The sequence below is a fragment of the Hibiscus syriacus genome, unplaced genomic scaffold, assembly GCF_006381635.1.
Source record: "Hibiscus syriacus cultivar Baekdansim isolate YM2019G1 unplaced genomic scaffold, ASM638163v2 tig00110895_pilon, whole genome shotgun sequence".
NCBI classification, from domain to species: domain Eukaryota; kingdom Viridiplantae; phylum Streptophyta; class Magnoliopsida; order Malvales; family Malvaceae; genus Hibiscus; species Hibiscus syriacus.
Genome location: NW_024062903.1, coordinates 6,356,349 through 6,370,576, shown reverse-complemented (window position 1 = coordinate 6,370,576; position 14,228 = coordinate 6,356,349). Strand labels below are relative to the sequence as shown.

The window sequence follows — 14,228 nt, the reverse complement described above, 5'->3', positions numbered from 1 at the left end:
GGGATCTTAAATTAAATTAAATTTGAGCTCGTAAATTTCATTGCAAAGACAACTAATTAATCGACTAGGTACCGATTTAGGGCGTTGTGGGGGTACTAATCCTTCCCCACGCGTAATCGACTCCGAACTCAGTTTTTGGTACATAGACCTAAGACGTTTTAAAAATAAAAAAATTATTTTTATTAAAATGACAATTGATTTGGGTGTCTAATCACACTCTAATCAAAGATTGGTGACGACTCATCGGACCGTTTTTACTTTAAAAGGAAACACCAAATTAATCGAGACGAGATTTTTTAAAATCACGCTTATTTAACAATCAAATATGTTGTTTTTTAAGAAATAAATCGTTTCGACATCTACGAATAAGAAAAACAATAATTTACTATAAACGTAGAAGTCATAGGGAATACAAATTCATGATATTTCATGTATTATATATATATATATAAACCAAGTGCATACCAAAATACTCTCAATATTCCTGCAAAACTCATCTTTGCAATGTAAATTTTAAAAGTTGCAAATACTATAAAAGAATTACAACTCCAAATTATGAGAAAGTACGACATACTCTCTATATGAGAAAGTACGTCGTTAGAAAAAAATCTCTATATAACAAAGTCTTCAGGCTTGGTTTAGAAAGTTTAGCCATGCTTTTAAGAAAGTGTGTACTATCAGAATAAAAAAAAATTGAGTACTAAATCATTTAGCACTTCAATGGTTCCCAATATAAAAGACCAAAGAATGTGAATTATTTGCTTATCTTGAGTGATATAAAAGTCTTATTAGAAAGTTGAATTATCTTATTCTAACATGTTCTGATATTGTTTATTCGATGTGTTAAGCCAAATATGACATTATCACTGTCGATCATTAAGGTAATAGAGCAAATTCTAATTAATTGAAAATATTTTTCTGCGTGGAATTTTATATTGTAATCATGGTTATGTTAGGATCAAATATTTTTCAAATTCTAATTTGACAGGATATCAGGAATATAGGAAATCTATTTCAGAATATTGTGTTTGTTGAAAGAAATTTGATTTCTATAATAAAGTAAGAAATAAAATGTGATCTGGGTCTTATGCAAAAGCTGAATATAGAGCTATGGCTAAATTTATGTGTACAATCATATGGTGTATATCAACTCCATAATGAAGTAGGAAATAGGTTCTAGTAGCTCCAAAGCTATGGTGTAATAATCAAACTACGTTTCACGTTACTTATAATTCAATCTTTCGTGAACAAAGAAAGTACATTGAGATTAATTGTTATTTCATTTGCAGAAAGATATTATTTTGCATGTTATAAGACATTTATATTTGTATATATAATATTACAAATGTTTGTGTTAAAATGAAACCTACGGAAAATGTCTGAATTAAACAAGGGAGACCGTTAAAATTCTAAAATATAACTTGTTAACATAAGATTAAAAGACGCTAGAAATCAATTACAATCGAAATCTTATCAAGAATATAAATTTTGCAACTTTTTAGATTGGACAGTTTACAATCGAAATGTTACATTTTTTATAACATTTTCGGTTGTAAGCCATGCACTCTCTGCAATATAACCTTTTGGTTGCAACAGAAAATGTTATATTTTTAATAATTTTAGGTTGAACATGATACATTTTAAGTTGAAATTCTCTTAAATAGGCTGCTGCACCGTATAACTACCCGAGAGAACAGATACAGATAAAACTAAAATGTAAAGGTAGCGTTGTGAAAATAGCAGCTTCATAAAGACTAATTGCAAAACCCGTTAATAACAAACAGACTACTAAAAAATGGAACCAAATGAGAATATCTTTCAAGAAGTTACCTAACATTAACAGCATCAAAAGTTAAAGCTAGATAGCATGATAAAATAAAGTATTCATATGAATCAGATTTGTAATTACAAACAAAAGAAAACGCAATTTAACATAATATACCACATAACTATCTTCGAACTGTAAGAGCAGCAGTTTCACCCGAAAGGAACAGAGGCAACGATAGATGTAGACACAACATCAATTAAAACGCACAAGGAAAAGAATTACAGCAAACGTACAACTAAAAGAAAATGAAACCACTATCAAAATGCATCATCAAAAGATCTTGTTATATTGACTAGTGAGAGAATCTCTGAGATTAGAATAAAGGCCGAACAGTGAGTACTGCCGAAGGTTCTCAACTTCATACCATGAATTCAGGGCAGAAAGGTGCTTATCTGTTCCAGAAAATGCTAGTTGTATACCGATACTGCAATCAGAACCTCCGTGGTTTTTTGTTTGTATTAATTGCACAGTCTTGTTTTTAGGCACACAAAATTTGATTTACCCGAACATTGTTTGCAACCATCCCTTTTCCAAAACAAGTTTTGCAGCCTGCCTTTCTTAAACTCGAGCACCTGCATAAACGAAACCACAATCAGTTTCTGAAGACAATTACCAGGGTAAAAAAACCAATACTATAGAAGCGGAAAAATGAATTCTTCTTAGTTCCTTACAAGAGTGAAGCTTGTTACGGTGTAGGTGCCGTTCGCAACGAAAGCAGGTAGGGACCTTGCAGCATATTTTCGACCAGCAAATGCAACCATACCCACCGACTGAGTCCTGAAAATACCAAAAGTTTCAGGCATTATTAATATCATATTCGTGTGACTGAAGACAAGTCTGTGACTTCCCTGTATAAAGGAAGTGCCCCAAATTCATGATTTAGCTTGTTAAGAATAAAATCGACAATTTAGGCACAGTTTGGTATTCACCTTTACCAATTGCTACAAACATGACTTTTTTTCAAAAATAAAAAGTGTGATTTAAACACATATTACTTTAATCGTTTTCTCAATTTTAGTCAACTAGATTTTACTCTTATCGCATCTGCTTTGCGCAATAGGCAAACACAAAAAGGGACCTTAAAGATCGAAGTAAACTCACAAGTTACATTTAATTCCAACCATGGATCGTCAGATCCCATCATTCCCTAGATTTTGCAATAAAAAGTTGAGATATTATTTGGAATAAAAAAGACAGGATAAAAGCGTGGGCTGACCGGAGAAAAAGAATGTGTTGATGGTGAGGAGAGAGATCTCGTCAACTTTAGGTCTAAAGAGAGCGAGGTGAGAGCCGGAGTTCGTTAGCGAGAGACGACGATCGCAAGGCGACAACTGAAGCGAACTGTTGAAGAAGAACGATGTCCTTGGTGCGAACGCGATCCCAAAAGTGAACCCATCCGATATCTGGACTCTCGTGTCCGAACAAGGCAAGTACGCGTGGTTTCGTGTCGTCGCTCGAGTCAACCAACAGTGGCGGCGTCGCTGCCGTCAACAGGAGCAGAAGAAAGTAAACCACCGATTTCGACATTGTTTTTAAAATTTTTGTTTTTGGTGGATCTGCTGAACTGGCTGAGGAAGGAATCGGGGGCTATGATTTCTAATTTTTTTTTCAGGAAAAAAAAAGACAGCTTGAAATGTTAATTTGGGCCTCCAAGAAGAATTGGTTTTGGGCTACACATACAAGATTGGTCTATTATTGTATTATATTTACCCCCTTCAGCTTCGTATCACCAGGTTTTTTGTATTCATCTTGTATAGCGGTGAGCCCGAATAGATCTGGGTTTAGTTGTTTTATTGATTATTATTTCTGAAAGCATAAACTCTGATTATTGATTATTGTGATTATTGTTTTATTGATTATTAGTTCTGAAAGCATAAACTCTGATTATTGTGTGATTATTGAAGAATCTGGTTATTGTGTAAGTCCAAATATTCATGTCATAAATTATTATTGCAGTGAAGGTTTTAACGAACTCAACATTTTTAGCGTAAATTATAAATTTAGTACCTAGAAAATTTGTCTGCGATTTGGTCTTTTCTCTTTCAAATATCTGTCAATTTTGTTTCTGGTAAAGTTAATTTTCTTTGTTCGTAGCAGATCTAATCCTATTTTTGCTTCCTTATTTCTTTTATTACCTAGACTCCTAGTTTCTTATATCATTATCGATATTTCAAATTGAGTATAACTGTTATAAAGATTTATAAATTTTGTTGTGGTTTTACCACTTTTTCTAGCTGTTGGCCTACAGTTAAGTAAGATAGTGTTAATTTGTCTTAAAATCCTATTAAGTAACCAACTTAGACCTCTTAGTACCCCACAATTATCTAGCGTTTTATTGGTGCATCTTCTGTCTTCTTTGGATTCATTTTTCATAGTTCTTCATAGCTTCGACTATAGATGATTACTTGAGGTCATGTTCTTCTTTTAGATCCCATAGGACGTATAGGGGGAGGGCTAGATAGAGTGGTGTAAAGGAGACTAGACTTAGAGTTTGTTCGTTGAATGTAGGCACATTAATGTTAGGCTGCTGGAGCTGACCGACGTAATTAGTAATAGGAAAATATATTTTGCATGTATTCAGGAGACTAGGTGGAAAGGGGCTCGCACCAGAGAGTGTAATGAGTACAAGTTGTGGTATTCAGGCGTAGATAACGCTAGAAATGGGGTGGGTATCTTGGTATCCTCTAGGCTCAAGGAAAATGTAGTTGAGGTTTGTAGATACCGGGATAGGATCATGATGATTAAGGTATTATAGAAGAGGAAGTGGTGAATGTCCTTTCAGTGTACGCCCCACACGTTGGCCTAAGAGAGGGGGAGAAATGTTGCTTCTGGGATCAGTTAGATGATGTACTTAGGAACATTCCAGAGGATCAAAGAGTTTTTATAGGGGGAGACTTCAATGGCCATATAGGTAGTGCAACCGACGGGTATGACGGTGTTCATGGGGGTTTCGGTTTTGGTAGTAGGAACGAGGAGGGGAATACGTTGCTTGAATTTGCTACTGCACACGATATGGTGGTCACTAACTCCTTATTTAACAAGAGAGATGTGAACTTGATTATGTTCCAAAGCGGGGGACATTGTACCCAAATTGACTACATCCTGGTTCGAAATAGGGATCGATGGGCTTGCATTGACTGTAAGGTGTTCCCTGAAGAGGCATGTGCATCACAACACAGATTGTTGGTTTTGGTGTTTCGCGTACGCCAAGGGAAGAGCACTCATAGGAGGGCTAAACTTGGTAAACCTAGAATCCTATGGAAAAACTTATATGGAGCGACAACTGATGACTTTAGGAGTAAGGTTTATCTTCTACAAGTTTTGGAACTACAAACTCAAATAATGCAGATATGTTATGAAAAAAATGGCAAATTCTATCAGAGAGGTGGACACAAACACCCTTGGGTGGTCGACAGGGAAGGTCAAGGAACATAAAGAATCTTGGTGGTGGAACGACAAAATTCAAACTAAGGTGAAGACAAAGCAAACTTGCTTCAAGGAGTTCATACAATGCAATGACGACGAAGAAAGATCGAGAGCTAAACAAAGATACAAGGAGGCAAAGCAGGAGCCAAGAAAACAGTAGCTAAAGCAAAGGATAAGGCATATGAAGTAATGTACAAGAGATTAGACACCAAGGAAGGACAAAATGGTGTCTTCAGGCTTGCAAAATCCAGGGAAAATTGGAAAAGGATCTAGATAACATTAAGTTTATTAAGGACAACAATGGTGTTCTTTTGTGAAAGATAATGATATTAAGAGGGTTTGGGGTAGTTACTTCTTTGGCTTATTTAATGACGGTGCCCTTCCATGTAGAGATAGTACCGTTGATGGGTCAGCCGACCATCATACTGCGGCTAATGACTGCCCTACAAGTAGGATTAGGTTTGAGGAAGTCAAAATGGCTCTTAGAAAGATGGGGAGGGACAAAGCTATCGGACCGGATCAGATTCCTATCACTGTATGGTTGGCCCTAGAGAAGAGGGAGTTTAAGTGGTTGACAAATATCTTTAATATTATTTTAGAGACTTCCAAGATGCCAGAGGAGTGGAGAGAGTCTACGGTGATACCAATCTATAAGAATAAAGGAGATCCCCAACGTTGTGGTAACTACAGAGGTATTAAACTACTCAGTCATACCATGAAGCTATGGGAAAGGGTGATAAAGGCTAGGTTGAGACAAGTTACTAGGGTTTCGAAAAACCAATTTGGCTTTATGCCAGGCAGGTCTACTACGGAGGCGATTTATCTACTTCGACGGCTTGGAGAAATATAGGGAAAAAATAGAGATCTTCACATGGCGTTCATTGACCTTGAAAAGGCGTATGATAGCGTTCCACGCGATACGATCTGGAGGACCTTGGAAACGAGACGGATCCCAACTGCTTATATCCAGGCGATTCGTGATATGTACTGTAGATCTACTACTTACGCCAGGACTACAGTTGGCGACACCGAGGCATTCCCGGTGGAAATCGGACTCCACCAGGGTCGGCTCTTAGCCCTTACATCTTTGCCTTGATTGGACGACATCTATTCTGCGACACACACGGTGTTCCATGGTGTATGCTTTTCGCTGACGACATTGTCCTAGTAGCTGAAACAAAAGCTGAGCTGAATAGAAGACTGGCTGCTTGGAAGACTACTTTGGAAGAAAAAGGTCTAAAGATCAATATTGAAAAGACAGAGTATTTATGCTCAAACTTCAGTGGGAACCAAAACGATGATGATGTAGAAGTATGTATAGGAGGACACGTGATCCCCTCAAAGGAATGTTTCAAGTACTTAGGGTCTATGCTACATAAAGATGGGGGTATAGATGATGACGTTACACATCGTAAAGGCGGGATGGTTAAAGTTGAGGGTTGCTACTGAAGTTTTGTGTGACAAGAATGTGCCTTAAAACTTAAGGGAAAATTTTATAGAATGGCAATAAGACCAGCGCTGCTGTATAGATCAGAATGTTGGGAAATCAAGAAGGATCACATAGGAGGATGGAGGCCGCAGAAATGAGAATGCTTCTATGGACATATGGTAGGACTTTGGGGACATGACACCAAACTCGCTATTAGGATGTCCTTGGGGTGGTGTCTGTATCCGAAAAATTAAGGGAGGGAAGGCTACGGTGGTTTGGGCATGTCCATAGGTGACAACCATCGGATCGGTCAGGAGGGTTGAGTCGATTACAGTAGACGGTGCCAGAAGGAGAGGACGACCAAGGCAGAAGTGGGAAGATGCTTGAGATCTGATTTGAAGGATTTAGCCATTACAGAGGACATGACCTCTTATAGAAAGTATGGAGACTTAAGACCAGGGTAGCCGAGTAGTGCGGGTCACAGACATAGGGTGTAACATATCTGTCTTCATTTTAATGCCTTTGTAATAATTTCCATGACTTCTACTTTATATACATGTCTGTTATTATAATTTATGAAAGCTTAGAACTAGGATAGCGGATTAGTGTTGCCTCAGTTTATGTTTTAACCAATTTGACTTTATTCTTTCTCGTAGCTTTCTATCGTTTGACCATTGTGTATCATTCTCTCCAGGTTTCCTCTTTTTATATTTAGTCGGATCTTACGTTTCTGTCTATATGCAGAGATTTTTACTCAGGGATTTATTGCAGGGATACTCCCCATTACAGACGAGCATATGAAGACTACATAGGAAGACTTTTCAACTATGTATTTAGTTATTTATTTATTTATACATGCATTTTATTTTATCTTTATTTTTAATTTTCTTCATGCCAGAGGTCTTACGGAAACTGCTCTCAATCCTGGCGTTGGGGGCAGCCTACTACCCTACTTCCCCTTACCCCATTACATATGGGAATAGGGTTTGTTGTTGTTGTTGTTGTTGTTGTATTGTATTATATTACAAATGTTTAAATATGTAAAGATTTCTAATAATTTATTTTTTATATTTTAACGGATAACCCTTATATTTTGGTATGACTGATTTTGATTACCTATTTACAAAAAGAATGATTTTGATCTTTTTGTATCGATTCGTTCGATTTTAGTTATTCTTATATTTTTTATATGACTGATTTGGTTATCGATTTACAAAAAGAATGATTTTGATCTCTTACGGTACGATTCGTTCAATTTTAATCATTCTTATTCATCATCTTCTTCCCGTTGACCCACTTCCTTCTGAATGACAATATGCACATGTTTGATAATAGTTAATAATGGAGAACTAGAAGTTTTATTAATGATTTTAGGTACAGTTACAGTTTCAATCACATATAATCTTCTACTTGGACAATATTTTCTCACTTAATTTTTACTATAGTGAAGTAAAGTCTATCAAATTTAAAGACAAGTTAATGTCTATTTATTCATAAATTCGTTACTAATCAGATTTCAACTTAAAGTAAAACATATAAAACATTATTTAAGATAAATTGTCCCAAATAAATTTAAGTAAAATCTTTTATTTATCAAATACTTCTAAAAGATTAAAAATAATTATATAAACATGTTTACGTTCATTTTCGTTCTTAAATTAGATCAACATCAGATACCACAACATCAAACAAGCCCATGATATTAATCTAAATTTACAACCTTGAAACGTAAAACAATTTCAAAAGCTCGTAGATATTTTTGCTCATACCAAGTCGTTTACAAGATACTCTGATGTGATCACGCCTACTTTGGATCCATAAGTTATGCCACAAGATCCCATTACTAGATCAAGGGCCAAACAATTCAGGGAAGTACTCTTAACTAAATGTCTTGAAGCTTTTGATTCATTTGTCAACTTGACACCATCCAATGTTAAGTTGTATAATGTTTTAATAGCTAAAGAATAACTTAGCATGTACACATCTTTACAATAGATGCACATTGTTATTTAAAGCATGTAGAATATCTTGAATTCATATTAAGCATGATTCATTATTTAAGAAATAGCAGCATACTTGTCATTCATTTCATTAGCTCATATGCATTCATTTCAGCTCTTAGACCCTATACATTAGCTCACATATGTATATGATGAAATACTTAGCTCATGCCATGCAATCATAGCTCACAATACCATAATCATGCACGGCAGCAAGGTAATTAGCTCATACAAGCTCAATGCCATTGAATTACCTTGTTTTCTTTGCACATGTAGATGCATTAGAGCATGGCACACGCTGGGACAACTTGGTGGAGTATTTGGAAGCTATATGCAGCTCACATCAGCTCACAAATATCTTGGCAGCTCGTAGAACACTAAGGAAAGCTCAAATCAGCTGGAGGAGCTTAAGGCTAGCTAATCTTAGCTAGTCAAACTATTTGAAGATAAGTTGCTAAAGGTGACATCAAGTGTAGCTAAATGTAGTTGAATGAGATGCTATGAAGCTTGGAAGGTCATGGCTAAGGAGTTCATTCACCACCAACATTAACATCGATAGCTAGCTAAGCACATACAAGCTTAAAGGTAGCTCAAGTCACGCCAAGGCTGCTGCCATGCTTGGCCTTCATCCTATGCATAAGGTTGTACCACAAGAATCCTAGAGCCATGTGCATGCCTTGTGACCAGCCAAGACATGTGCTAGGCGTGTGACTCCATTTAGGCGCCAAGATGAATGTCCACCTATTCATTCGGCCAAGCATCATTTCCTCTCCATATGGCGCCAACTTGAAAGGCTACAAGTGTTATTTAGCCATGGGACATGTCCCTCCATTCCAACCGAACCATCACCTTTATTCATGTATTTATTAATTAAATTATGGCATTATAAGGAGACACAAGGGTTGCCGAACCCCCATGTACCTATTCGGCCAAGTCCCTTCAAAACTATAAATAGGCTAGTCCTATTTCATTTGTACACACATCTTTCATATAATTAAAAATTGAGATTATTCTCTTTGCTTAAGTCCTTGTGACTTTTATCGACTTATCAAGTAATTTTACTGTGGCGTCAATCCCATTTCCTTTGATACTTGTGGTTCCTATCTATATAGATAGTGGGTCCAAGTCCTTGTTTACCACCCCTTAAAGAATCAATATAAATTCTGGTCTTTGTTGTAATACCCCAAAAATTTAGACAATGACCAAATAAAAATTTGGAAAGTTTGATGGTCAAAGTAGAAAATTGAGAAAAATTTTAGGGAATTAAGTGATAATTTCCTAAAATGAATTTATTCCATAAAGATGGTTTATTCTTGAGAGTGAAGTTTTATAGAAATCATGTTTTTGGATTTGGAATTTTAGTAAATAAAAATTAGAAAGGTTTAAAACCGGTAAGGAATCGGTAATTTCAGATCGAATTGGAATTTTACAAAAATTTGAAGGATGTTAAAATGGTTGGAAATATTATTTTAATATTTTGGATCAGAGAAATTTGGTCTGGAAATGTGCAATTTTTCAGATTTAACCGAAAGTGGAATTTAGTGACTAAACGCAATTTTGAAAATTCAAGGGGAATTTCGGAATTAAAGTCAAATAATTCAGCCTTGGCTTTGAAATATGTAAGGATGAGTTGTCATGGTTTTATGGTAATTAATAAGATTCATTAAGGGTGATTTGGTCTTATCCATTAAATGAATATTTTATTCATTTAAGTGGAATTTAAGATAATTAAGATGAGATGTTCTCTACATTTCAACAAAATTTGCTAATCTTCTTCTCCAACCAGAAGTGAGCTTCAAAGGTAAGAGCAAGCTTAATTTCATTTTCAACAATTTCCTTAGTGATTTTGAGTATGCTGAAATAGAAAATTGTTATATGCGAAAAATGCTATCTTTTGGTACCAATATTGCTGCTATTGTTAGCGTTCAAGTTCATCTTGAGTTGATGAAAGGGGATGTTGATTCTTGTGTTTTATGGGTTCGAAGAGTTAAGTGATTTTAAAGAATTAGTTGTAAAATTGATGAAGAACCTAAGAATGAAGTTAAAGAAAACAGTTTGGATTTTGAATTTTGCAGTAGGTTAAAAAATTCACCAGAAATTATAAAAATAATTTCGAGTTTTATTTTTATATATTATTTCATATATGATCTAGTTCTGTTTAAAACAAACATAGATCAATTTCAAGGGTACACAAAGAGATATGAATTTTAACCAAGGAAAGGTCAGAAAAATCGGACAGCAGATTCTGCAAAACAGATTTTGTTGGTCAACTTTGAAAATTCACCATATATGTACATTATGAATTAGAAGGAGTTTTTATATGGATAGATTCTTATTCGAGTCCTAGTTTTCAAAGGAATAAACAGAATTAAATTCCAGTGTGTATATCAATAATATTAATGCTTTAAATGAAGTTCAAGTTGTCGGAATTGGAAATTTTAGAAAGTTTGGTGATTGTAATACAAATTTCGAATTGTTGGGTTTATTGTAATTGTGCCTTTTTATGGGTACTTGGTTTATAATCCTTTCAATACTGGAATTTTTGGTATTAAGAATCTAAGTGATAAAATGGTGAAGGACCATTTTGAGTAAATTGAAAAGTGGGTTCCAATGTTAAAAAGGAATTAATAAGTACTAAATTATTTGGTGGAAATGAGTTTGAAGTATGTTATGGAATTATTTTTGGGATATGTTTATGTTAATACATATTAACATATATATCATTATGAATTTTTGATTTATACAGATTATGATTGATTTGTGATTGAAACAAATCAAGAGGGTTTATTGTGGAACAATAGTGAGGCTCATATTTTGGCAAATTTATAAAGTGTCAGGTGAGTGCAATACATGCATGACATTATACATGGATGTTTGTATACATCATTAGGAAGACTTGTGATAAGTCGACCTTGTTTATATCAGCATGATATATTTCATTTTTATAACTTTGACATGACATTGAAATGTCATAGTATTTAAAATGTATTGATCATGAAAAATGTGATATTTTACCATTAATGTTATTTCGGGTATGAACTGCACAATGTTAAATTATGATAATATTTTTTCCATGGATGAATCGAATAAAATAGACTATATGCCCAAGTAAGTCATTGAGAGCAGGGTATAGTTGGCATGCCATAGAGTATAGCAGCTGCAGGTTTATATTAGCACTATAGTGTAAGGACACTAAGTGCAGGTTTATGTCCGGATTAGCACTATAGCGTAAGTTTAGTGTAGGTGGTGGGCACAACCTTATGTGTATTGTTCGGATTAGCACTATGGCGTAAGCTTAGTGCAGGTTTAGCACTACGGGTGCAGGTATTTTACTCGTATACCCAGGGTCCTCAAGGTTTAATATTGGGCTATGGGCTATGGATTATGGTTTATTGGTTAATAAATGATAACCACGCAAATAAGCTTACGAGCTTATAGAATAATGGAAAGTATAATGGTAAGATAAGCTTACGAGCTTATGGGATAAATGGTAAGTATTTTGGTAAAATAAGCTTACGAGCTTATGGTTAATAAATGGTAAAATCTTGAATATGCAAATAAAATGATTTTATGGCATTTTGATTTTGACATTGAAAATCATGCATGAATTGTATTGCACTGTTTATTGTTTTAAATTGCCTCACTAAGTATATACTTAGCGTGTGATGATTTTCACGCGTAGGTAAAAAGCCAGTAATGGAATAAAGAGTTTAAAGCGTCATCAAAGATCAAGAAGTATATTTAAATATCAGTAAGACATCCTAAGTTGTAATGTTAATTTTATTAGTGGCATTTAATTATAAATGTTTTATTTGTTTTATTAAACAAATTTGGAAACAAAATGGAATTTTAATTTATATGTATTTTCGGAAGTTACTGTAGTAGTTACTGTAGCTTACTATAGCAATTACTATAGAAATTAACAGTAACCACGTTTGATAAAATTTCCAAAATAATTTTGGGGTATCGATTCCCCCACTGTTCATGGATATTGTTCACTGTTGTTGTTCATGGTTACTGTTTACTATTCATAAAAAATATTTTGAATTAAATTGGTTACAACGAAACATGATTTATATGATATGATATTTTTATAATATCATTTACCATTTTAAGAAAATAAATTTTAAATCGCTTTTGAATTGGAAAATGGTTTTAGAAATTCGAATAATATTTATAATCTGTATAGGTATATAATTATACGGGTTATGGGTGTTACATTTATTGGCATCAGAGCTACAGGTTTAGCCGATTCTAGGACGTTATGAGTTAAAAAGTGTATACATGACACTATGATGTCAAAAGTTGTAACCCCCTCAGACCGATACGGGTAACCCGATCCGATCTGGAGTGTCATATTAGGGTGTGTAATAGAGTGAGCTTCGGAAAACTCAATATATAGAACTACCAGTGATGATGAAGAACGTGCAGATACAGATAAACGTATTTTTCCTTATTGGTTCAGATATTTACAGATTTCTTTGGCAGAGCTGAGGTCCTATTGATATTTCAGGTAGTAATAGATAATATTCAGTTCAAATGGAAATATTTCGGATGTCTAGGTTCAGGAGATCACAATAGGCTATCTAGTGTGTTCTCGTAAAACCAGTAAAAAGATACAAATCTTTTAAAACATATTTATATATATATATATATATACCCCCATCTGTCACGTACAAAATGTGTAGGTTCCCCAGAACCATACAACCACGTCACGTACAGTAAGGCCCTGAGCACACAGCCAAGGAACCCGTAAGTAAGGCCCTGAGCACACAGCCCCATGTATACTTCTTCCAACATTACCCCTAAGTAAAATATGTCCATCCATAAACGGATATATCAAAAATCAAAACGTAAATCACGTCAAGTATCATATCAAAATCCAGGTCAAGTATCAGATCAGAATCCAAGTCAAGTATCAGATCAGAATCCATGTCAGATATCAGATCAGAATCCATGTCAAATATCATATCAGAATTCAAATCGAAAATAAGATAAAATATTCATATGAGTAGGGAACACACCAGAGTTTATGGATATTATTTAGAGGGACTGGATAATCTTATAAGGCAGAGAAACACAGATCTTCAGTATGCCGATAGAATGTTGGAATTTCGAATCACCATGGGAAGAGTTCATTAACTGACAAAATCATCAGTTATTCAGAATGTGATTTATCAGGATCATATCTTATTTAGACACTTTTCAGAAGCTTAACGTAATCATAAGGGTATTCTGAATCCTTTACAATCTTGGTCGATTGATTAGATTATTGAACAACTCCAGATGAATAACTCCCAAAACTAATGCTTGTTTACTGATCAATTCATTCTCCTTCCAGGATATTTACTTTTTAATACCAAAATTTCTTATCCATAGATCATCTTCAAAATAATCGCTGAATAGATCTTCCAATGGTTTTTATTTCATTTCCCCGCTTCCACGATATCATGAAATACTGACGTGCTTGATTTGTAGTTCATGATCCATAAGAACATTACATCATGTATGTTCATAACTTTTCCAGACTCATCCAAATCACTTA

General features: G+C 34.6%; 1 pseudogene; it reads right to left on the bottom strand.

Moving 5' to 3' along the window:
* Nucleotides 1-1,941: 1,941 nt before the first annotated feature.
* Nucleotides 1,942-3,408, bottom strand: LOC120145809 (annotated as a pseudogene).
* Between the last annotated feature and the right edge of the window lie 10,820 nt (nt 3,409-14,228).